At 45.6% G+C, this 26,684-nt stretch overlaps 1 long non-coding RNA gene across 2 annotated transcripts in view; it reads right to left on the bottom strand.

Moving 5' to 3' along the window:
* Positions 1-26,684, bottom strand: part of LOC143822801 (uncharacterized) — a 104,047-nt gene that overhangs the window by 72,237 nt on the left and 5,126 nt on the right. Inside the window, exons 2-3 of one of the 2 annotated variants that reach the window (XR_013226263.1) lie at positions 19,968-20,122; positions 6,515-9,220 (exon numbers count right to left, since the gene is read on the bottom strand). This is a non-coding gene — a long non-coding RNA (uncharacterized LOC143822801). Of the gene's footprint in view, positions 1-6,514; positions 9,221-19,967; positions 20,123-26,684 lie in introns of those variants that run through there. The other variant, XR_013226262.1, reaches the window with a different exon arrangement.

The following is a 26,684-nucleotide window of genomic DNA, read 5'->3' as shown; positions in this document are numbered from 1 at the left end:
GGGACCATGTGATAGGCTTTCTTGAGGAAGGCCTACTAGCACCTGATGGACTGCACTTATCGAAACTGGGGAAGAATGTGTTTGGCAGGAACCTGGGGAGATTCATCAGGAGAGCTTTAAACTAAAGCCACAAGGGGAAGGAGACAATCAACATAGGGAGTGTATGGAAGGAAAACGATCGGAGGCAGCCCAACCGGCAAGGCCAGCTCATAGGGAACCAAAAGTAAAAGGATTCAGATGTCTTTATACTAACGCCCAAAGCATGGGCAATAAAAAGGAAGAGCTGGAACTTCTCATGTTGATGGAAAGGTATGATCTAGTAGGCATCACAGAAACTTGGTGGAATGACTCTCATGACTAGAATGTAATGGTGGATGGATATGAAATGTTCAGAAAAAACAGAATAGATCGAAGAGGTGGAGGAGTGGCACTGTATGTGAGGAAAGGGCTTACCTGTCAGGAAATTCTAGTGAAGGAGAGCATATCTACAGTGGAAAGCATCTGGGTGAAAATAAGCGAGAGTAAAACAAACAGTGTGGTGGTTGGTGTCTGCTACCGACCGCCTGACCAACGAGAGGATGTGGATGCTGCACGTTGTGAGCAGCTTGAGAAAATATCCAAGAGGCAGGACCTTGTCATCATGGGTGACTTCAATTTCCCAGATGTGTGCTGGGAAATAAAGTCTGCGAAGCGTCCTCAGTCATGCAACTTTCTGACCTGCCTGGCTGACAATTTCATTTATCAAAGGGTAGATGAACCCACAAGAGGTTCAGCCATACTGGACTTAATAGTGACCAACAGGCAAGAGTTGGTGGATGAGGTGAAGGAGGTGGGGACCCTAGGGGGAAGTGACCATGTCCTCATAGAATTCCTTTTGAGATGGGGAGCCAAGGAAGCTTGTAGCCAGACGCGGATGTTGGATTTTCGTAGGGCAAACTTTAATAAACTCAGAGACATGATGAGTGTCATACCATGGATGAGAATGCTGGAAGGGAAGGGAGCATGTGAAGGGTGGGCGCTACTCAAACAGGAGCTATTGCATGCTCAATCAATGACTATCCCAGAAAGACGAAAACACTGCAGGAGCTCTAAGAAGCCTATTTGGATGAACAGAGAACTTCAAGAGGAACTACGAAAGAAAAGGAAAATGTTCAGGAAATGGAGGGAAGGACAGACCTCTAAAGAAGAGTACCTACAGGTTACTAGGCACTGTAGATCAATCATCAGAAAGGCCAAAGCTGAGAGTGAGCTAAGATTGGCCAGGGAAGCCCATTGTAACAAGAAAAGATTTTTCAGTTATGTGAGTAGCAAACGTAAAGTAAAGGAGGCAATAGGCCCACTGTTGGGTGCGGATGGACAAACTCTAACGAAAGATGCAGAGAAAGCAGAAAGGCTTAGTGCCTATTTTACATCTGTTTTTTCCCACAGGTCAAAGTGTTTAGGCACATCTAGAGATGGCCGTAGCCAAAGGATAGTGTCTGGATGGCAGGTTAACATGGATAGAGAGGTTGTCGAGAGGCATTTAGCTGCACTGGATGAGTTCAAATCCCCCGGTCCGGATGAAATGCACCCGAGAGTACTCAAAGAACTTTCCAGAGAACTTGCACAGCCCTTGTCCATCATCTTCGGAACCTCTTTAAGGACTGGAGATGTCCCGGAGGACTGGAAAAGAGCAAACGTTATTCCGATCTTCAAAATAGGGAGGAAGGATGACCCAGGAAACTACAGACCAGTGAATCTGACCTCTGTTGTGGGGAAGATAATGGAGCAGATATTAAAGGGTGCGATCTGCAAACATCTGGAGGACAATTTGGTGATCCAAGGAAGTCAGCATGGATTTGACTCCAACAGGTCCTGCCAGACCAACCTAGTTTCCTTTTTTGACCAAGTAACAGGCTTGCTGGATCGGGGAAATTCGGTTGATGTCATTTACTTGGATTTTAGTAAAGCTTTTGACAAGGTTCCCCATGATGTTCTGATGGATAAGTTGAAGGACTGCAATCTTGATTTTCAGATAGTTAGGTGGATAGGGAATTGGTTAGAGAACCGCACTCAAAGAGTTGTCAATGGTGTTTCATCAGGCTGGAGAGAGGTGAGTAGCGGGGTACCTCAGGGCTCGGTGCACGGCCTGGTACTTTTTAACATATTTATTAATGATCTAGATGAGGGGGTGGAGGGACTACTCATCAAGTTTTCAGATGACACCAAATTGGGAGGACTGGCAAATACTCCGGAAGATAGAGACAGGGTTCAACGAGATCTGAACACAATGGAAAAATGGGCAAATGAGAACAAGATGCAATTTAATAAAGATAAGTGTAAAGTTCTGCATCTGGGTCAGAAAAATGAAAAGCATGCCTACTGGATGGGGGATACGCTTCTAGGTAGCACTGTGTGTGAACGAGACCTTGAGGTACTTGTGGATTGTAAACTAAACATGAGCAGGCAGTGTGATGCAGCGGTAAAAAAGGCAAATGCCATTTTGGGCTGTATCAACAGAGGCATCACATCAAAATCACAAGATGTCATAGTCCCATTGTATACGGCACTGGTCAGACCACACCTGGAGTACTGTGTGCAGTTCTGGAGGCCTCACTTCAAGAAGGACGTCGATAAAATTGAAAGGGTACAGAGGAGAACGACGAAGACCAAGCCCTATGAAGATACGTTGAGGGACTTGGGAATGTTCAGCCTGGAGAAAAGGAGGTTGAGAGGGGACATGATAGCCCTCTTTAAGTATTTGAAAGGTTGTCACGTGCAGGAGGGCAGGATGCTGTTTCTGCTGGCTGCAGAGGAGAGGACACGCAGTAATGGGTTTAAACTTCAAGTACAACGATATAGGCTAGATATCAGGAAAAAAATTTTCACAGTCAGAGTAGTTCAGCAGTGGAATAGGCTGCCTAAGGAGGTGGTGAGTTCCCCCTCACTGGCAGTCTTCAAGCAAAGGTTGGATACACACTTTTCTTGGATGCTTTAGGATGCTCTGGGCTGATCCTGCGTTGAGCAGGGGGTTGGACTAGATGGCCTGTATGGCCCCTTCCAACTCTAGGATTCTATGATTCTATGATTCTATGATTCTATGATTCTATGATTCTATGATTCTATGATTCTATGGGCATACTACGCCCGAGCAGTTTGCATACATCGGGGGATTCCCTCCCCCGTGCAGACATGGGACGCACCAGGGCACGCTGCCCTGATGTAATGCGCAGCAGCAGTCCGGCATGGCTGCTGCCAAGCACAATGGGCATTTGTGTGAAATATCTTTCGTTTTTTGATCCAAGACATGGCAATGTTGCTGTCCCTTTAAAATGTTGATTCCACTGCTTGCATATAAGTGCGTCTGACTTCATTCTCATTCATGTTGGCCTTTTTAAAAATCAGAGCTGTATATGAAAGATTTTCTAATCTGTTTACTAGAAATCAGATCACAGTTATTTCTTAGAATTCTAAGTGTGAGCTCTTCAACTTGTTTTTGTTCCATGCTTTCTTTTTTCTTTGTGCTTATTTATTAATTCATTAGCTTAATTTTTATACTGCTCTCACAATGAGCTGGATCAGGCTAGTGTTTCTACTTGTTTCTACTAAATGGTTTCTACTTTATGTGTTACAAATACCCCTGGCTTTCCCCTTCTACGATGACCAGACATAAACAGAAAGTGGCATTTTTTTTCTGCTGTAAGTCCACTGAGATACTGCGTCCTAATGAAGATGTCTTGGCTCTTGTCTTTTGCAGATCGTCTGCAGCTCCTGTACAAGGCCAATCTGGAAGGGGACTCTTAGCAGAAACAGGTTTGGCGAAGATGTCAACACAGCGTTTTCTTCAGCCAGCAGACAGTCAACTGGTATTACTACTTGTGATACGTCATCCTATCATGTACTGAATTTTTATAACTTAATGGCCATGCCTCGCTCTATCATGCACGGTGTAAAGGGATTGTTTTCATTAATTGCACTGTACACTGTACATACCATCACAGTTACACAGTTAAGCATCTGCTCCCCCCCCCACACCCTTTTGTGTGGCCTCTGTACTCAGCACCTTCTATGGTTTCCTACTGACCTGGACAGCCCAGGTGAGGCCAATCTTGTCGGGTCTCAGAAGTTAAACAGAGTGGCCCTGATGAGTGTTTGAGTGGACCCCCATTTGAGGGATATCAGGCTTGTGACACGGAGGCAGGCCCTGGTAAGCCACCTCGGAACCTCTCTGGCCTTGAAAACCCTCTGGGGGCTCCACAAGTCAGCGATGACAATTGAGAGCACTTTTCACTACTCAGAGGTGCCCCCTCCTTTTTGCTCAGATTTTCCTGAGCCAATTAGCACAGCCAAAGTCTTCAGAGCTGACTCTGAAATTGCCAGAAGTCACTAAGTCTACAGATAGAGCAGTGATTTCTAACATTTAAAGAACTTGTGGGATGGGCCTTCAAAAGCTGAGGGAGAGATGGTTCAGATTTATCCTGATGTTTCATCACTAACCTTACAAACGCGCAGGAGCTTAAAATTCCTTATGGAAAAGCTTCAAGCTGAAAAGAGACTCCGTAAGAATTATTCATCACAGCTAAGGTGAAAACTTGTTCTTTAAAACTTGTTGAACAGACGAAAGCACATTTGAAGTTTTTGTTTAAAAATAACTCTGAATAATCATATTAGGATATTTTATACCCATACTAGAATAGTAGGATGTTTAACTGAAGTCTGTTTGTTCAAGTGATCAAGTATCTAAGTGTGAGTGTTAATTGACTGAACGGGCCTTGTGGATGAGAGAACGGCTGCATTCCCTTTTGAAGCAAAAAGCTGATATCATCTTCTACAAGAAACTCATGTAAAAAGGATTTTATAATCAGGTATCTTTCTCAGATGACAGGTTGAATATTGGAGGTGACTTCAATGCTATAATGGCTGTAAAGACCAATTAACTTGATAGGTCTACTCTAAGAAAAAAGCAGTTACTATTTTCTCTTCAATCTTGCCTGTCAAGGGAAGAGGAATGCGTCGGGAGAGGAAGATAATGGAGGTGAATCACTGGCTGCGTAGTTGGTGCCGGCAGGAGAGATTTGGTTTCTGGGACCATGTGATAGGCTTTCTTGAGGAAGGCCTACTAGCACCTGATGGACTGCACTTATCAAAGCTGGGGAAGAATGTGTTTGCCAGGAACCTGGGGAGATTCATCAGGAGAGCTTTAAACTGAAGCCACAAGGGGAAGGAGACGATCAACATAGGGAGTGTAAGGAAGGAGAGTACTGTGTGCAGTTCTGGAGGCCTCACTTCAAGAAGGACGTAGCTAAAATTGAAAGGGTACAGAGGAAAGCGACGAAGATGATCTGGGGCCAAGGGACCAAGCCCTATGAAGATAGGTTGAGGGACTTGGGAATGTTCAGCCTGGAGAAAAGGAGGTTGAGAGGGGACATGATAGCCCTCTTTAAGTATTTGAAAGGTTGTCACTTGGATGAGGGCAGGATGCTGTTTCCGTTGGCTGCAGACTAGAGGACACGCAGTAATGGGTTTAAACTTCAAGAACAACGATATAGGCTAGATATCAGGAAAAAAAATGTTCACAGTCAGAGTAGTTCAGCAGTGGAATAGGCTGCCTAAGGAGGTGGTGAGCTCCCCCTCACTGGCAGTCTTCAAGCAAAGGTTGGATACACACTTTTCTTGGATGCTTTAGGATGCTTTGGGCTAATCCTGCGTTGAGCAGAGGGTTGGACCTGTATGGCCCCTTCCAACTCTATGATTCTATTCTATGATTCTAAGCAGTTATTTGCCAGAGCCTTTAAGTTAGAAGATTTTTTTTTGGTGTAAAACACATCCAGATGAAAAAGATTATGACTACTTTTCTCATGTACATCAGTCAGATGGAAGAATAGATTTGTTAATCAAAATCAGGGTATAGAATGAATATGTCAGCCAATATTGGTGTTAGGATTCAGACCATTGATAGTTCAAGCATCTAGTCAGAGATCGGAGTTGGAGGCTGGATAATAGTCTACTAAGTAATGGGTTTCTGTTTGCTCGTTGCAGTATTAGATGACTATTTTAGGATAAACACAATCCATCAAGTTTCTTTATTAGCAGTCTGGGTGACTAGCAATGTTTAGATTAGAGGAATATTAGTTAATCTTAATATAGGGGAAAAGCCGCAGCATATAATTGATGATAAAGATAAGAAAATCTTTTGAAAGAATGCTACAAGCTAAAACTAGTCAAGGTGTCATTAATTAATTAAGGGTGGCCAGATGGGAGCTAGAATCCTTAGAGATTGAGATGATCCTTTTGAAATGTGAGGGGAAAGAACTTTCCCTTCAGCCTACCTTCCTGGAGATGAGCTGTACTTCCAGGGGATTCTCAGACCTCACCTGGAGGCTGGCCTCCCTAAAACTCCCTGGGATACAGTGCTACACAGTCACCCCTCCGAAGCAGCCGTTTTTGCTTGGGGAGGAGAGGAGCAGCAATTCCAGGAGATCTCCAGGCCCCACCTAGACCTTGAAGTCAGGAAGTGGGGCCTCAAAAGTGTGTAATGTCCCCACGGCCCCCTAGCACCCCCTGACCTCTTTCAGGTCAAGAAAACATTGCAGAGAGGAGGGAGGGTTGCCAGATTGCTGTAGGCTCATGTTCTGGTATTCCACACAACCTAGGTGTGCATAAACCTGACTATGGGCCAAGACTGCTGTATACAGAGAGGTGACAACAATGCAAAATTTTAAAATACCCCAGTCAGCCCTGTGGCACCGTGAAATGCCGCAGAGCTCAGTGGGGCATTTTCTATCCCCTCCGGAATGTCTCCTCTTCCCCATCCACATGGGCCTGCGCCAGGATAGGTCCCGTTGGCCCACACAGCATACCGGGAAACACAGAAATATCTGCCCAGAGTCATTGGGGAAGCACAAGTTATAAATAAATTTTGTTGTTGTTGTTATAGCAATGCTATATTGAGATACTGATAAAGAGTTCGTTTATGGTACAAAGACTTTAATGTGCAATTTTTTTGCAACAGTAACAATTGTCATATAGATAAATATGGTAACACATTATCCCTAGGTTTTTCACCTCAACTCTGCAGTAAGGCAATTGGCTTTTAGGATAGGATGGAGTGATCAGAACAACAAGCATTGGAAATCAGCTGGTTTAGACTAGGGACTCCCAACAAGGGCTTTGGAGAACCCTGAGATTATGTGAGATCTCCCCAGAGATGATGCAGCCTTTCCCACAAGTTCAGATGGCCGTTGACATCACTGGAGCCCACTTCCTCTGTTGCTCTCCAGGTTGTTGTTGTTAGGTGCGAAGTCGTGTCTGACCCATCGCGACCCCATGGACAATGATCCTCCAGGCCTTCCTGTCCTCCACCATTCCCCGGAGTCCATTTAAGTTTGCACCGACTGCTTCAGTGACTCCATCCATCCACCTCATTCTCTGTCGTCCCCTTCTTCTTTTGCCCTCGATCGCTCCCAGCATTAGGCTCTTCTCCAGGGAGTCCTTCCTTCTCATGAGGTGGCCAAAGTATTTGAGTTTCATCTTCAGGATCTGGCCTTCTAAAGAGCAGTCAGGGCTGATCTCCTCTAGGACTGACCGGTTTGTTCGCCTTGCAGTCCAAGGGACTCGCAAGAGTCTTCTCCAGCACCAGAGTTCAAAAGCCTCAATTCTTTGACGCTCGGCCTTCCTTATGGTCCAACTTTCGCAGCCATACATTGCAACTGGGAAGACCATAGCCTTGACTAAACGGACTTTAGTTGGCAGGGTGATGCCTCTGCTTTTTAGGATGCTGTCTAGATTTGCCATAGCTTTCCTCCCCAGGAGCAAGCGTCTTTTAATTTCTTTGCTGCAGTCCCCATCTGCAGTGATCTTGGAGCACAGGAAAATAAAATCTGTCACTACCTCCATTTCTTCCCCATCTATTTGTCAGGAATTGAGAGGGCCAGATGCCATGATCTTCGTTTTCTTGATGTTGAGTTTCAAGCCAACTTTTGCACTCTCCTCCTGCACCCACATCAACAGGCTCTTTAGTTCCTCTTCACTTTCTGCCATTAGAGTGGTATCATCTGCATATCTGAGGTTGTTGATATTTCTCCCTACAATCTTGATCCCAATTTGTGACTCATCTAATCCCGCCTTTCTCATGATGTGCTCCACATACAAGTTAAATAGGCAAGGCAACAGTATATAGCCTTGCCGAACTCCTTTCTCAATTTTGAACCAATCAGTTATTCCATGCCTGGTTCTCACTGTTGCTTCTTGACTTGCATATATGTTTCTCAAGAGACAGATAAGATGCTCTGGTATTCCCATCACTTCAAGAACTGGCCACAGTTTGTTGTGATCCACACAATCAAAGGCTTTAGCATAGTCAATGAAGCAGAAGTAGATGTTCTTCTGGAACTCCCTACCTTTCTCCATGATCCAACATATGTTGGCAATTTGATCTCTAGTTCCTCTGTGGTAGTTTGAACATTCTTTGGCATTGCCCTTCTTTGGGATTGGAATGTAAACTGACCTTTTCCAATCCTGTGGCCACTATTGAGTTTTCCAAATTTGCTGGCATATTGAGTGTAGCACTTTTACTGCATTGTCTTTTAAGATTTTGAATAGTTCAACTGGAATGCTGTCACCTCCACTAGCTTTATTGTTGCTCTGACTTACTAAGGCCAATTTGACTTCACATTCCAGGATGTCTGGCTCCAGGTCAGTAACTACCCCATCGTGGTTATCAGGGATGTTAAGCTTGCTCTTGTATAGTTCCTCTGCATAATTTTGCCACCTTTTTAAAATCTCTTCTGTTTCTGTGAGGTCCCTACCATTTTTGTCCTTTATCATACCCATCTTTGCATGAAATGTTCTCTTCATATCTCCAGTTTTCTTGAAGAGATCTCTGGTCCTCCCTATTCTATTGTTTTCTTCTATCTGTTTGCACTGTTCATTTAAGAAGGCATTTTCCACAATGGAAAAATGTATTTATTTATTTTACTTTATTTATTTATATTTTTATACCGCCCTTCCCTATGGCTCTGGGCGGTTTACATAAAACATTTTTGAACATTCACCTAGAATATAACAGTATAACAATGACAACAACACACCAACTGGAACAATTAGAACAGCACTTCAACAATAACTTGACAATCCTTCAGTAGGTCCGGTCCCTCAGTCTGGGGGGTGGGGGGCACCTGTAGGTGTTATGGCTCAGTCGGCCCCACCAAATGCCTGGAGGAAGAGTTCCTTTTTGCAGGCCCTGCGGAATTGTGGAAACGGTAAATGATTAATTGATTGGCTGGCTCCTTCATCTTACTTCTGTGCCCATTTCTCTGAAGGGACATGTAACCACTTCCGGGGTTCCCCAAAGCCTGAAAAGTATTTCTGGTGTTCCCCCAATGTCCAAAGGTTGAAAAGGGCTGGTTTAGACAGATATTGTGAGTTAAAAACCAAGAAATACAATATACTGCAATATCTGAGTGTTGTAATGGGAGCAATTTAATGTTCGAAAATTTACAAATTAAGATCTTTATAACTGCCAGAGGAAGGAAGCACAAATTAGATACAGCTCTACACCCCTTTAAATTATTTCTTGTTTCTTTAAAAAAAAAAACTGTTCACTTCTTAAATCGTATAAAATAATACATAGTCTTGTCTGAGGCCCTGGCCAAAAAATATCAGGCTTTAGGACATGAGCAAAGCTCCCAGGCAATGTGGTTCTTTTTTCCAGTTGGTTTAACCCTCTCTTCTAGCCTCACCTTGTATCAGAATGCAATTAAAATATTACCTCTGCAGCACTGTTCTCCAGCCAACCTTGTACAGTACCATAATTGTTGGTAGTGTGGTAAAGGGAATGCTGATTACATCCACATGTAGTGGAATTGTATATGGGCAAAAAAATTTATTGGAGCATGATTAAAATTAATGCTTTCAAGAGGGATCTAACATATGGTAGAGTTATCTCCTGAACTATTTCTGTTAATGTTGAGTCTTGTCCTAAGAAATATTGGACCTCAAATCTTTTTCCTTTTACTGCACTGATAATAGAATTTGTGAAGGTTTGGGGGAAATGCAGAGATTTTGTTGGAAAAGTTAGTTAAATCCCTTTCATTACATGTAAAATTATCTGAATTGTTGAAAACGAGAGGTATACCCCGGGTAGACTTAAAATAAAAGGGTATTATTAAGAGAATGAAACACTGGTTGTAAAGTGCCTTAGAAGGGATGCTAATGGTTTTGTATATAAAATAAAAAGTAAAGCAAAATAAATAAACATGAAAAAAATGCATGCTACTGCTCCAGAAAGATGCCGTTTCTACATCAAATAATGGTACAGTTATAAAACGATATAAAAACTGGCCAAACTTAACCAGCTATTACAAACTCAGCCAGAGCTGCTCCCTTTCACAGCTCACAGCCGGCCTGTTCCTCAGGAAGGGCTTCACGCTGCATTAGCTTTGCTGGCTGGGCAGGCTGCTGGCAGCAAGCAGGACCGGCCTCTTTTGAACCCCTGAACCTTCATCTTGTGTGAGCCAAAACAAGTGCGTCTCCCATGAACTATCCACATTGATCAGCCATGAGCCACATTACCTCTGCTCATCTGTCTGGTCTGGGGCTTAGGGCCATCCCATGCGGTCTGACTGCATCCAAAGAAGGAACCAGCTGATGAATCCTCTACCATTTCGTCCCCACATCTATACCCATAGAATTCCGTGCTAGAAGGAGCCTTGGGTCTGTGGCAGGAATGGCAGGAGTGGCTGAAGCATTAACCAGGGTGGGGGGAAAGGTTGGGGTGCCTACTCTCTGTTCGAGGGGCAGCCCCTGGGGAAGCTTGGGGCTGGGGAGGAAAGGATTCTCAGCAGGCCATGCAATCTAGCCTCCAAGGCATCCACTTTCCCCAGAGGAGCTGAGTTTCTGCAGTGTGGGGTGACACCCGGCCCAACCTGAAGACAGACAACCCTCACTTGCTGATATCTTTCCAAACTTAAATATCAAGCTTTTGCAATCCGGATGTCTTTAGTACTTACAATGTATATTATCTATGGATTAGTCTAGCAGCACCTGAGGGAGCAACAAAACTGTTCTCTCACCTGCTTATGCATATTGTGGATTTTTAATGTCATATTTATACTCATTTGTTCCTTTGCGTGAGGACTGGCTGGTGTTCTTGGGGCCAGAAAATATGTTTTTATCTCCTTGCTCTAATCCAACTGATTACATTTTGCATTGTTCCTCTGCATCCTGTTTCTCTCCAACTGGCCCTTCTCAGTCCTGTCTACCCTCCAAGCAGGAGATGAGGCCTACAGGATCTTCAAACCTACTTATATTTGATGGATTGAGCTTTGACTCACAACATTCATACTCTGAGAAACTGTGTTGCTCTTTAAGGTGTTACCAGACCTGAATGTACTACTTCAGACTAACAGGGCAACCCAACTGAAACCGTCTGTCTATATCAACCTTTCTCAACTTTTTTACCTTTGGAAACCTCTGAAACATTCTTCAGGCTTTGAGGAACCCCAGAAGTGGTGCAATCATGCAGAATAGGGTTGGGAAGCAGAGCTGTGCACGTGCCCACACAAGGCCCCTCCACTTCCCACCCCTTCCTGGTCCATCACTGGCCTTTTCTTGGGGGAGGGGGAGTTCTTCCACCAGGCATTTGGTTGAGGCTAGGGCTGGGAGGTCTTGGGTCCCCTCCTGCCCTCCTAATGTCAGTATAATCAGACACTGGACATCTTCGTCCCCTCTATGTTACAGGCTCTGTGATGAGGGAGATCGTCGAGCCAGAGTCTACCATGAGAGGGGAATATTGTGGTTATATTTCTGCTGCTATCTACTGGGTATTATTGTAATTTGGGTTTTTGAAAGTTTTAATTGGAATGTATTATGCTTTTTGATATTGACTGTAACCTGTCATGCACCAGCTTTGGCTGGGAATTGTGGGAAATAACTCCAAACATAAACAAACAAACATGACCATATGCAGAAGTAAAACAGTACTTCTCCAGTTAGTACATGAGAACAGTAACTATAACATAATCTATAACTATAATATATATAACATTAATATATCAAGACGGGGGCTTTCATCAAAGTATTTAAATTCTCCAGAGCTCTGTTCCCTGCTTGGGGCAGAGGCGCTTGACCATTCCAGCCGCCGAGACCTGTTAATATTTGTAAGGAGATGGGCTGAGGCAAGTGTGGGAAGCATTTAAGTGGACTTCCCCCTTCCCTGCCTGCTCACTGCCTGGAGAGAGGAAAACAACTCTTAAGCTCAGAGCCAAGGCTGGCTCATTTCAAGCCTCCAAAGGAAAAAAATGCATTTCTTCACAGGTGCAAAGTGGTTTTCACTGACTAGCCAAAGGGTTGGATTCTCTCACATAAATAGGAATTCACACACACCAATCTGTCCTTGTCCAAGCAGTAGAGGGTACAGAGTCTGCTCATCACGACAGAAAGGCCTTGCAACGGGGTGCTCAGTCCTCTCCCAGAGGCAGGACCAATCTGCAATACCATGCCACCAAGCAAAGCAGAGAAGAAGAAGGGTAGATTTTTATAACCTGTTTCCCCCCACTTTAGCGAGTCTCCAAGTGGCTTACAATCTCATCCCCTCCCTTTCCCCACAACAGGCTCCTTGTGAGGCAGGTGGGGCTGAGGGAGTTCTTACAGAAGAGCTATGCCGGCCCAAGGTCACGCAGCAGGCTTCAAGAGCCAGTGTGGTGTTGTGGTTAAAAGCAGCAGCCTCCTCCACATTCAGCCAGCTGGATGACCTTGGGCTTGTCACAGTTCTCTCAGAGCTGTTCTTGCAGAGAAGTTCTCTTATAGCTCTCTCAGCCCCTCCAACTTCACAATGTGTCTGTTATGGGGAGAGGAAGGAAGGTATTTGGAAGCCACTTTGAGATTCCTTTGGGCAGTGAAAAGCGGGGTACAAAAAACAGATCTTTTGCATGTGGAGGAGAAATGAGGATTCAAACTCACTGCTCAGGGTTAGAGTCCACCATTCTTCATCACTACGCCTGACTAGGGTTGCCAGCTCCATGTTAGGAAATTTCAGAAAAGGGAAAGAGGAAAGAGTGGGGAGGGGGTAAATTAGATGCCTCCCACAAGTCCCTGTGGGTTCTTGCATGCTAGTACTATTTCCTTGAAGAGCCATTTCAATGGATCCTATTCTGTCCAATTTATGAACTCTTGATTGTTAGGAAATTGTATTGTTGTTGCATTGGCTATGAGTGCTGATAGCCTCCAACTTGCCAAGATTCCCCAAGAACTCCAGACCCTGACTATCAGGTATAATTAAACAGAACCTCCATGTTTAGGGGTAGCATACCTCTGAATATCACATGTTGGAGATATACAGTGGGGGAAGACTGTTGTATTTTTATCTTTCTTGAAGAATTCTTGGAGGCATCTGCCTGGCCCCCATTAGCAATTGGATGCAGAGTGAGATGGACCTTCTTTGGTCTGATCCAGCAGTGCTCAAGTCATGTTCTTAAATTTCCTTTAACTGAATGTTTTGCAGCTGCTGCAGTTATGTTTGATTGGGCATGTCTGAGAATAATAATCTGCAGCGTGTGTGGTGTGTGTGTGTGTGTGTGTGTGTGGGGAGGGAGGAATTAGCTGGGAACAACAGAGCCTTTTCCCTCCCCTCCACTGTCCTATTTGTATCGTTAAATTGTCCAGTTGGGCAGAGGTCCAGGAAAGCTCTTATGCACATGCTTAAGTTTCAGCCTGGGCGAAATCCCACTGCCTTCAAAATGGGAAAGTGATTTTTCTTTTTCTCTGCCTTCTCTGGTTTCATGATGCTTTGGAAGAATAAAATATCTGCCTCTGATTGATGAGGGCTGCAGGACTCCCCTGAGGAGCTCGTGGCAGCAGAGACCAGGCGATTTAGGACGCAGGAGCCCCACAGCAGCATCCTGGCTATAATGGTTGGATATGTTAAGGTTTTTACTCTACCCATGGCTTTCTTTCCGAGTAAAGCAGAAGATGGTGCCCAGTCAAAGCCAGAGGGCAGCTTCTAGAATGCCCCATCCCATACTTGTCTGATATCCTGAGCATGCTGTGCATAAGGTCCCCCCTGCTTGTGCAATGCCTACCAGGCTGCTCTCCCTCACTGTGGCTGCTGCTTACCCTGCACAGGAGGTTCTCCTGCAATCAATTGGGGGGGGGGGTCTCATTGCAATTTCCCCAGCTATGTGCCACTCAGTTGGATTCTCAAAACCTTTCACAATGAGTTGTGCTGTTTTGGCTGGCCTCAGCAGAAGGTTTCAAATGGATTGCTATGGACCAGTGTGGCCACCAGCATCCTCCCTCCTTGGTTCATATGCAGTATTCTGTTCCTCCTTGTGCTTCTCTCTTCTCTTTTCCTCGCCCAGGAAGCAGCGCAGCATGGGAAAGGCTGGCCAAAGTGGTGGATCCAGCCCACGGAACCACGTCCAGTTCTCATGACGTCCTGCTGCCTGGATACCAACAGGCCAATCCCTTCCAGGCCACCCCCTTTGCAGACTGGCAGCACCTGCTACACCCCACAGCAGCCCATCCTGTGCAGATCGACCTGTGACTCGGACTGTATCTGCAGTTTGCCTGCCATGCCTCTAAACCAAACAGAAGTGCCACAGACTTTGATAACTGGTCTTTATACATAACCACCATTCTAAAGCCAAAGAAAATGCACAGTGACCCAAATCTTTATCAGTGGAGATCACACTTCCTCAACAACAGGTGGCTCACAACTAAATAGAGAAATCAATGCAGACAAGCCTCTTGCCTGAAGCTCCATTTGCAACAGCACATAGAATTTTTTTGTTGTTGTTTTTGCTCTTGAGAGCCATCATGGTGCAGTGGTTCAGAGCCAGGCTTGATTCCCCACTCCTCCTCCACATCCAGCCAGCTGGGTGACCTTGGGCCAATCACAGTTCTCTCAGAATTTTCTCAGCCAATCACAGTTCTCTCAGAATTCCTACCTACCTCACCATGTCTGTTGCGGGGAGAGGAAGGGAAGGCCATTGGGAGCCGCTTGGAGACTCCTTTGGGTAGAGAAAAGTGGCATAGAAGAACCAACTCTTCCTCTTCTTCTTCTTCTTCTTCTTCAGTAATCTCTGGGCTCTCTCACCCTCCCCTCCCTCCCTCACAGGATGACTGTTGTGGGGAGAGGAAAGGGAAGGCGAATGGAAGCCGCTTTGAGACTGCTTCAGGTTAAGAAAATCAGGCTACAAAAAACAGCTGTTCTTGTTTTGGCAATGGCTCTGCCACTGTGACCTCTGCCAAGGCACTCTGCTTTCCTCCAACAAGGTGGATTCTTTGATGTTCACCTTTTCTGGGATTGTAGGCTTTCCTTATAGTCAATGTAGACTGTGTTACAAATCTTTACACGCTCAGTTCTTAAATTAAAAACACATATTTTCCAATGCCCCCTGCAGGACATTCTTCATAGGTTTGTGAATCATGCATACTACTGACTTTGCATGCTCCAACAGTAATGAGTAGTGGACAGCTGTGTTTCTGGAAATATACTTGTGGGTTCATTGACAGGGGAACAAAAGAAAATTTAGAACACACTGGCTTGCAATATGGTCAATCAAAGACATTTTTTAAGTGTTTGCTGCCAAGAGTACTTTTTAAAGTTCTAAAACTTGACAGTAAGCATTTTCCAGTGGGTTCTGGGTCAAGATCTTTATAAAATTAGCTTTGGGTAGAGTACCCCCTGTGTCATTTAAGTCATGATTGCTTTTTTAAAAAATTGAATTAACCAGCAGGCTGGAACTTTTGGACCGCGCGGAGCATACCCATTAATTGACACAAGGCACCATACTTTTGGCAAATAAAATGGCCACGGCTTTATTAACACGTGAGCGTAGGCATACTAAGGGGCGGATCCGGGCATGAATGGCACACCAACCATTCGAAGCCCCACGCACCAATACCCAGCAGGCCAACCCTTGTCTTGGGGAGCCCACGACATCCGCGGTTGTGCTCCCCCTCCGCTAGGCCTGCCGGGTCCCACGGGAGGGTGATGCTGGTGGAGGCCCTACGGACGTTCATCTCTCTTAGGGCTCCAACCCTCACCCGCACGGCGATCAGATCCGCCCCCCCTTTTGGAGTTGCTGTTTGCGTGCACCCAGCCTCTTACGGAGGCTCCCGATAACCTCAGAGCCCGGCACGCAGGCGCGGTCTCCCCCAAAACTAGGATCCGCCCCTTCCAAAACCGCCAGCTGTGACAATGCAAGACAAAAACAAACCACAAGAAGCCTTTTTATCAATTCAAGGGAGGGAGGGTGGGAAAACGTGGACGAGCTGCGAGCCGCACGCCGAAGAGAAGGATCCCACATGCGGCTCCCAGTTAAATAGGCCTTGGCCCCGCCCCCCCATCAACCAGGTAAGGCATGCCTGCTGCAGGTAGAGTTGGGGAGGCGGGGCGTGGGAAATCCCCAGCCACCAATGTTCCTTGCGGCCCAGTCCAGCCGCTCTGTTAATGCTGGGCTGCAGGCGAGCCAGCAGCCGTCTTTATTACTGTCCATACAACAGAGGAGCCAGAAAAGCTACAGAAAGTCATATAAACACTGTTTTGCCTCATGCATCACTGGGTGGGTGGGGGTAGTCAGGGACAGCTTTAGAATGGCATAGACTCTTCCAAGTCTTACTTTGTGCAGAACAGCATACGGTCAATTGAAAATGACCCAATAGAGATTGTAAGCACTGAAGAGCAATGAGCGTGCACTAAAATCCCAGTTAGATGGGCCTTGAGTTTCTGAGAGGACTATCAAATTCAGTCCAGGTTGCATCAGCAAAATGTTTAGCTTTTGGCCCTTTGGAAAGCCCACCAAGCACTGGTAGATGCTGAGTGCCAGCTTTCCAAATGTTGCTTTTTGTCATTTGGTTCCAAATGCTTAGCTTCAAAACTCTGGCAAAAATGATTGTCTACACCTTCCAGCATTCCGCAGGGCCTGTAAAACAGAGCTCTTCTGCCAGGTCTATGGTTGAGGCTGGGGCAGTGGAGGAAGATCAATGGGTCCCTCTGATGTTAAACTTCATCAGTGATTTTTGTCTCTCCTCCCTCCTCCCTCTAGAGGTAAAGACAGGGAGGGGTTGGAGTTTCTGCCATGTTGTTGTTGCAATGCTATTGAACTGTTACTTGTCATTTTAATGGGGTTTTAATTAGGATTTTTAGCTGGACTTTCTGGTAACCACCATTAGCCTTTTGGGGAGTGGCGGGTAACAATTTTAATGATGATGATGATGATGATGATGATGATGATGATGATAAAGCTTCCTCCCTTCAGTAATCGCCTAGTCGATCCAGCAGCCTATTTAATCCTACTCTAGTCAGAGGAAAAAGAGCCATATCATCCGCATAAAGCCAGACTGAGATTTTCTGCTGGCCTATAGAATTTGCCACAAATTATAGGCTGCCTAATTTCTGCATGATGTCATTAATATACAAATTAAAAACCAAGGAGCCAAGACACATCCTTGCTTAACTGCTTTTCTGATTAGTATATCCTTTGTTAACAATCCTGATGGCCCCACTTTCATTTTTGCAAATGTGTCAGAATGTAATTGTCACAAGAGGAACAAGAGGGGCTTATCCAAATTTGTCATTTCCAGTCTCTGCCAGAGCCTCTCGAAAGCTGATGCTAAGTCAATAAAGGCCACATATGAAACTTTGGTTAGACCATTCATTCCAGAAGCTGCAAGATGGTAAAGAGTTTGGCAGTGGTCTATTGTGGAATGTCCTTTTTTGAACCCTATTTGATGTAGAAAGATTACATTATTTTTATCAAGCTGGTCTTCCAGTATTTTGAGTAAAAATTTACCATAGATCTAGAAGAGATGTTTAACAAGCTGACCAGACAGTAATTGCATTACTTTTTTTGACCCAAAGCCATGCTTGTCTTTTCTGTGCCCTTCCCATGGGGCTCCGTGGCTGTACCTCAGCTACAGGTCGCAAGGCAACAAGACTGCCTATGGCGCCATTCTTTCAGTTCAGTTTCCCCATAGTAGTTTTCATTGCAGGGGGCTTAAACCTTAGCCCAGTACTAAGGGGTGTATGGTGCTGTCTAGTTGCAGCTGACTTATAAGTAGGGCAAGGGTAGCCAAACTGTGGCTCTCCAGATGTCCATGGACTACAATTCCCATGAGCCCCTGTGCTGGCAGAGGGGCTCATTTGAAGTACGGATCACAGTCTGCTCACCGATCCTGAGCAATTTTTCAAGTGGTTCAATTGTTCAGCGAGTTCCTTTCTGAGTACTCAAAATGTACAGTGCAGCATACAAGCAGTAGGAGCTCTTATTCCTCCCCCATTCCAAACATGGAATTACTTGGCAACCATTAACATAAAGACTGAGCAAACCAGTCAGTCAGTGATTATAAACAAACACTTTTTAAAAAACACTTATTGTTCAGTGTTTGTCTGTGTCAGGCTTTCTCAACCCTGGGGCTTCTTGGGGATCTAGGAAGGTATTCCCAAATGGGAGGGAGGGGGTTAAATCATTTTTTAAAACATTGTTAAACATGGAACATGAGTCAGCAGTGTGACTCAGTGGCTAAGAAGGCAAATGGGATTTGGGCTGTATCAAACGGAGCATCGTGTCCAGATCACGGGAAGTGATGGTACCACTTTACTCTGCTCCGGTTCGGCCTCACCTGGAGTCCTGTGTTCAGCTTTGGGCACCCCAATTGAAGAGGGATGTTGACAAACTGGAACGTGTCCAGAGGAGGGCAACAAAGATGGGGAGGGGTTTGGAGACCAAGACATATGAAGAAAGGCTGGGGGAGCTTGGTCTGTTTAGCTAGAGAGGACTGAGAGGGGACCTGATAACCATCTTCAAATATTTAAAAGGCTGCCATATGGAGGATGGAGCAGAATTGTTCTCTCTTGCCCCAGAGGGACAGACCAGAACAAATGGGATGAAATCAATTCAAAAGAAATTCCATCTACACATCCAGAAGAAGTTCCTGACAGTTAGAGCAGTTTCTCAGTGGAACAGGCTTCCTCGGGAGGTGGTGGGTTCTCCATCTTTGGAAATTTTTAAACAGAGGCTGGATAGTCATCTGACGGAGAGGCTGATTCTGTGAAGGTTCAAGGGGGTGGCAGGTGACAGTGGGTGAGCGATAGGGTTGTGTGTATGTCCTGCATAGTGCAGGGGGATTGGACTAGACCAGTGGTCTCCAACCTTTTTATCACCGGGGACCGGTCAACACTTGACAATTTTACTGAGGCCCGGGGAGGGGGGTAGTCTTTTGCCGGGGGATGTCACCGCCGCCTGAGCCCCTGCTCCACTTGCTTTCCCGCCGGTGCCCCTGACTTCCCACCGCCTGCTGGGGGGTGCTGCCAGCAGCAGCTGTACAGTGCCGCGCCGAGGAGGAGCCCCAGCCATGGCGGCCGCTGGAGAGCACCAAAGGTGAGAATGGCAGGGCAGCCCCCGAGGCAGCAGCTGAAGAGGAGGACGAGGAGGAGCCGCGGCCCGGTATCAACTGGTCCATGGACCGGTACCAGTCCCCGGACCGGGGGTTGGGGACCACTGGACTAGATGACCCAGGAGGTCCCTTCCAGATATATTAGTCTATGATTCTATGATTGGGGTGGAGTCTGGGAAGGACAGGGACCAGTTTCTGTCTTGGAAATTCCTAGAGATTTTGAAGTGGAAACCTGGGTTTAGGGAGGGGAAGGACCATAATTCCATAGAATCCACACTCCAAAGCACCCATTTTCTTCATGGGAACGGATCTCTGTGCCATGGGGATGACGTGTAATTCTGGGGGGCCCCAGGGCCCACCTGGAGGTTGGGAACCCTAGACCCCAGTGGGGTGCAATGTTGAGTCCCCCTCCAAAGCATCCATCCCCAGGGCCCACCTGGAGGCTGGCCTTTTTGTTTTGGGCCCCCCAGTTCTTTCCTCAGCATTCTTATCAGCTTTCGTCGCTGTATCTTAGTTATTTGTAAGCAGCCCTGAGCCTCCAGGGAAGGGTGGGGTATAAATATAATAACTAAATAAATAAACTTACAAACCTTTATAAAAATGCCATCTTGAACAGTCCTAATTTACATCTTCTGCAGAATGATGGAAGCACGGAGGCCTTCCTGGCCTGGACCTAGTAGGGCATGACGCCCCTTTTCCACTCATACAGGAGTCGCCAAACTCATTCAGGAGGGCTATTCCGCACCTGTTAAACATAGTGAAATGCTTAGCTTCTGCAGATGCCATATTTTTGGCATTTTGCATATCACCAACATTCAGTGACCCAGCAGCAAACTGGTAGCTACATCCTCTATTTTAAAGCACTAGCTGAGGAATCATATGAAGTGGATTCCCCAAACTGCATTGGTAGCCAGAGGAGAGCAACCAGCAAGCCACACGCCAAGGAAATGTGCGGAGCTGAAGTAGCGCTATCTCTGCCTCCAGTTCCCGCCCTCACAACTGCCTCCATTTCCCTTCTCCCAGGGACGTTTTTTTTCTTTTTGAAGCAAACTGCCTTGAGCAAGGAATAGGTGTTAAATCATTTAAGCAAAAAAAAAAAATCCCCTCTCCCAGTTAAAATGCAATGCATGCCTCTCTAAAGTACCCCCCCCCCAAAAAAAATCAGACTCAAGATTAATTTTTAAAATTTTCAAGGCATAATTCCAAAAGCACTATGCATCTATGAACAGACGCATAGGCATCTCAACTGAGAAGTTTTACTTAAAAAAAAAAAAAAAGCTGGCACCACGGCAATACGAGTATGGCCCATCCGCCCCAATCCAGTTGGCACCAGAGATCATCCACCAAGATGACCAACTCTGTCTTTGCCCCATGGCCAGGATGGACGCCTGACTGGTACGGATCAAGCACTGAAGTTTCCTCCAAGTATGCCAGCAGCTGGTCTGCCGTGGCCCTTTCAACTACCTTTCCCAGAAACTCAAGAGGGTGCTTGGGAGTGAACTCATCAATGGCGGCAGTCAGTTGGGACGGCAAGTCCTCCACTAGAGACACCACCAGAGAGCCTCCAGGAGGCAACAGATCCTGCAGAGCATTCAGGAATCCCTTCGAATCCATAAGTCTCTGTGGGCAGGCTAAAATGGTGGTTGGACTATGGGATGGGGTCAACTGTCACCTGACCCACCTCTACCCTGGCACCAAAGATCAAATCGAGCATCTGGCTGCCCTGGTGGAAAAACCCTAGTGCCACCGTGGTCAACACCAGGTCCAAACCAGACCCTGAGGATGGGAAATAAGCATAGATGTTGAAGTCCCCCAGGATTAGATCCTTGGGGTCCTGAATCACCCAAGCCATTACCGCCTCCAGCAGACTATCTGGGGGAGCATTGGGTGGATGGTAAACTACCCATCTATCTACCACCCAATTTTGCCTATCAAGGCTTCAAATCGGCCGTGCAGATTTTTTGAAATGTTGTTTTAGTAGTAGCATCCCCCATAGCAGGAGGATTTTAACTGTATAACTGAAGGTAAGCTACAGTAGTAATTTGTGGCTGGCTCTATGTCCTGGGCCAGCCATTCTTGGCATCCAACTTGTTGCTGCACACACCACACTATGCAGGAGTTCCAGAGTGGGGGGGGGGGCTGGCCTAGGCAGACACACATATGCCTCTGGTGATGGTCAGTGTTGTTTAAATGTCATGTGCCTCAGATGGTCACCTTTTGACATCCTGATAAGTCGAAGCTGTGAGGAAATGTCTGGTGGGACCATATAACAGTGGCAACGAGGCAGTTTACAACAGATATGTGGACAAAATTTAGTTGCCTTATAGTTTCTCCGTTTTAGTTAGAGGCATGAAGATTTCATACTGGAATGACTTGCAATTCCAACTATGATTACGTGCAATAAACTTTACTGTCTATAGTAAGGTTGTAAAAAAGGCAGAGGAAATGTGCTAATTTTCTATGCTATTTGCATTCAGGGGGGAAAAGACTTCTGGATTTATTGTAAGATACACTTACCACCAGACAAAACAATTTTTTCCCCCTGTCTGCCTCCCCTTTTTATGTAGTGCTTGACATACGAATCCAGAGATGGAAATCCTGGCTGAATGAATTGCAGAGTCTTAACACAAAATACTGCTCAGGATGAAGACTGGTTTCCATACCTCACCTGTCTTGAGGCCAGTCTCACCTCCCTTGGGCCTCCTGAGCAGCTTTGGGTCAGGTCATCCCAGAGACCTTTGGGGGACATAGTTCTTTAGGTACGCCAATCCCAGACTGTTTAGGGCCTTAAAGGTTAACAGCAAAATCTTAATGTGATCCGGACTCGTCTCCAATCGGGAGCCAATGCAGCTGGGAGAGCAACAGGGTCATCCACTGCCAAATTTTGAACCAGCTGAAGTTTCTGGAGCAGCCTCAAGGGAAGCCCCGCATAGAGGGAGTTGCAGAAGTCTAATCTAGAGGCGACCATTGCATGGATCACCCTGGCAAGGTCTGATGCCAAGAGATGGGATGCAAGTTGTCACTCCTGGTGCCAACGGGAATATGCCAGGCGAGCGACGCTCTTGATAGGGGCTTCCCCTGATTGGATCCAGCACCCAGGATCATACTCAGACTCCTGAAGCAAGGTGTTGTATATGTGGGTGTTGTGTATGTGGGTCTGCCCACAGTCAAGCTTGAAGTCCAAAGCTGGAGGCAAGCAGTGAGGATCCAGTAGTCCATTGCTGACTTCATCACTGCTCTCCACAACATAGCTTCATGTCCATGAACCTAGAAGAGACGCTGTGAGACCGCCCAGTCTGCGGACTCCGGGATGGCAGACCCAGCACTGTCTTTTCACCAAGAAAGGTCACTTTTTCAAAGAAGCTGGAAGATGCCATCACTGCTGGACCGCCATTCACAGAACTCACACGGACTGAAGCAATGCCCTGCCACTTCGCCCCCAAGCACCACACTCCATGACCACTGCCCACCTTGACTCAGGCAATGGGAACGCAGGGGCAAGTGAAGAAAACTAGTCTGCGTGGGAGTCTGGACCTGAGTGGCAACTCAGGAAGATAAGTCTGCATGGGGAGGTCCCTTTAAGGGACGTCACGTTTATCAACCAGACAGAAATCATGATGCTGCTTAACTTACAAACAGAGTCTAATAACGATGAAGTGAAAAATTCACAATGATTAAAGGATCCCCTTTTACTTCAGAGCCACCCCCATGCTCCGATCCTTCTTCCATCTACAAAGACGTCATCCTATTCTTTGGGTCCAGCTAAAAATTCTAATGCAATTTCACTCTGATGGGAGTGAAAACAAGGCTGGTGACGAGGCAGCATGGCACACATCACCCCAGAGGACACACAAAAGAAAGAAAAAATATCCCAGAAAGCTTTACCAATCATCATCAATTGCACATACATTGCTAATGAACGTCTGCCTGAGGTTCCGTGAGCCACAATAAGTAGCTGGCCAGAGGCACCGGGTCTCTGCCAGGGAATTCTCACTCTGGCCTGGACACACACACAGGGTGGGCAGAGATCTCTCCCCAAGGACTCCATATCTAGGGCGGAAATGTCCTATACAAATAACACTGTCTGCCTTTTTCCAACTCAAATCTTGTATCTGAAAATACCTATTATGATTTGGCACCAGACTTGGCCGTCCTGGTTTCATATAAACTGATTTTAGTAATAGAAACCACACCCTGTAAGGAATGCAGAATCTGGGCCAGCTAAGGCTCCAAAATGGAGATTTTATGATATCACTGCAGATGCTGATGGGAGGCACTCACAAATAATAATAATAATAATAATAATAATAATAATAATAATAATAATAATAATAATAATAATAATAATAATAAGGGAGGGGAACGGTTCAACTACTATGCTGGGAGTTGTCTTCTCTAGAGTCTAGCAGCAGCTTGGTGTAGTGGTAAAGAATGGAAACCTTGAATCTGGAGAACTGGGTTCGATTCTCCACTCTACCTCCAATTGCAGCCAGCTGGGTGATGTTGGGCTAGTCACAAGTCTCTTGTAGCTGTTCTTGCAGAGCAGTTCTCTCAGAGCACTTTCAGCCTGAACTGCCTCACAGGGTGGCTGTTGTGTGGAGATGAAGTGAAGGTGCTCACAAGCCGCTTGGGGACTCCTTCTTGTAGTACAAACTGGGGTACAAAAACCCAAGCTCTTCTTTTTCCATTTTTCTTTAGGGTATCCATTCCATATAAAAGACTTTTACTTCGGCCATTGTTAGCTTGCCGTGACTGAAGCTTCATAACTTTATTAATATGCAACAGCTTTTAACAGGACCATCCATGGCACCATCTCTGGAACAATTCTGAGTTAACTGAAACTGGAGGAATAAGGTATTTAGGGTGTGCTATGTTTATGCAAGAGCCTCTTGTGGTGTAGAGTCGTAAGGCAGCCGACGTGCGGTCTGAAACTCTGACCATGAGGCTGGGAGTTGGATCCCAGCAGCCGGCTCAAGCTTGACTCAGCCTTCCATCCTTCCGAGGTCAGTAAAATGAGGACCCAGCTTGCTGGGGGGTAGATGGTAACGACCGGGAAAGGCACTGTCAAACCACCCCGTATTGAGTCTGCCATGAAAACGCTGGAGGGCATCACCCCAAGGGTCAGACATGACTCGGTGCCTGCACCTGTATTTATGCAAAAAGAGGGAGTGGTTAGCAATTAACCACATTCAAAAGGAACAAAAATACCAAGGATATTCTCAGTGCCAAATTTCTGCCCAACAGGGTAGGGGGAAATGCTTTGTATTTTGGAAAAATGCAGAATAATTTTCCTGTGTGGTTCATATAAAGGCAATGGTCCCATTCTTTTGCTTTAATTGTCTTCGAACGTATTGCAAATGATGTACAGAAACAAACAGTATTGTTTATAATGAAAGTGATAAAAAGGTAAAGGTAAAGGTATCCCCTGTGCAAGCACCGAGTCATGTCTGACCCTTGGGGTGACGCCCTCCAGCGTTTTCATGGCAGACTCAATATGGGGTGGTTTGCCAGTGCCTTCCCCAGTCATTACCGTTTACCCCCCAGCAAGCTGGGTACTCATTTGACCGACCTCGGAAGGATGGAAGGCTGAGTCAACCTTGAGCCGGCTGCTGGGATCGAACTCCCAGCCTCATGGGCAGAGCTTCAGACTGCATTTCTCCTGCCTTAGCATCCTGCGCCACAAGAGGCTCTTACAGCTTATATGTTGTTGTTAGGTGCAAAGTCGTTTCCGACCCATCGCGACCCCATGGACAATGATCCTCCAGGCCTTCCTGTCCGCTACCATTCCCCGGAGTCCATTTAAGTTTGCACCGACTGCTTCAGTGACTCCATCCAGCCACCTCATTCTCTGTCGTCCCCTTCTTCTTTTGCCCTCGATCGCTCCTAGCATTAGGCTCTTCTCCAGGGAGTCCTTCCTTCTCATGAGGTGGCCAAAGTATTTGAGTTTCATCTTCAGGATCTGGCTTGTTCGCCTTGCAGTCCAAGGGACTCGCAAGAGACAGGAATGATTTTTTTGCTTATATTTAAGTTTGTAGTCAAGACCATTGACGTAAGGGTATAAACCAGGGGTAGTCAAACTGCGGCCCTCCAGATGTCCATGGACTACAATTCCCAGGAGCCCTTGCCAGCATTCGCTGCCAAATGCTGGCAAGGGCTCCTGGGAATTGTAGTCCATGGACATCTGGAGGGCCGCAGTTTGACTACCCCTGGTATAAATAGAAGTGTAAACACACTTCAGAGACCAACAAAATTAATTTTAATATAAGGTTTTATGAGAAGGTGTTCACTTCAGCAGATGAATTGGAATGAAAACGCAGCAGGCCTTATCAATACAAGATGAAAACGGGCAGTTTCTAAACAGTTCCATTCCAAAAATTGACGTGCTTACTCATTCATGGGGATGAGACATGCCCAACTATTATTATTATTATTATTATTATTATTATTATTATTATTATTATTATTATTATTATTATTATTATTATTATTTAATTAAATTTATGTACTCCCCCCTCCTCATTGCTGGCTCAGGGTGGTGACCAACAGTACAAACAATACAGTACATAAAAATTATTCACATAAAATTAACATTGTAACTCTAAAACAATATTAAAACATTTAAAATAATCAACATTAAACAGTTGTCCAGTCATGGTTGTCTGTGAATCTCCAGCTATCTCCTTGGCCAGTTCTCAGGGGTGTTCTAACGTGAGGCCTGGGAGGTGGACAGTGAGCAATCCTAAACTTGTGTGGCTGCAGGTTTGTCTTCATCTGCTTTAGTCGATTGCTTAATTACCTTAGGCATACTTTATTTTGAATGCATTTGTATTGTTTGGAGAGGCAGCATAGAATTTTAAAAAATAAACATATAGGCCTATGCTGAAGAGGGGGGTGGACTAGATTACCCTAGAGTACGCTCCAATTCTGTGATTCCGTGAATCCTATTTTGTCAGTGTCGCGATGGCAACATGAAAGAACATACAGTTCTGAATAAACGTGCCAACAGAAAAGAGAGAGAACCCGTCCCAGGTCATACAGTATAATATTGATACAATGCACATTAATAAGATGTTGACTCAAACATCAAAATGTGTCTTATCTCTTAATCATGAATGAAGCAAACAAAACGGACTCTAGATTTGTGCCGTTTTCAATGTTGAATTTTCATCAGTGGTTGTTTCCTCTTGTGTTTGTGGAAATTATCCTTGCACGTTTCCAATATTTCTCCTATTCTATATTGCTGACAATCACGTCTTTTTACTATATATCCAACTCAAGGTTGTAGCATGAACTCTATACGTATAATA

The sequence above is a fragment of the Paroedura picta genome, chromosome 13, assembly GCF_049243985.1.
Source record: "Paroedura picta isolate Pp20150507F chromosome 13, Ppicta_v3.0, whole genome shotgun sequence".
Classification (NCBI taxonomy): Eukaryota; Metazoa; Chordata; class Lepidosauria; order Squamata; family Gekkonidae; genus Paroedura; species Paroedura picta.
Note: the sequence above shows the minus strand (reverse complement) of the source record. Positions and strands in the feature narration are given on the sequence as shown.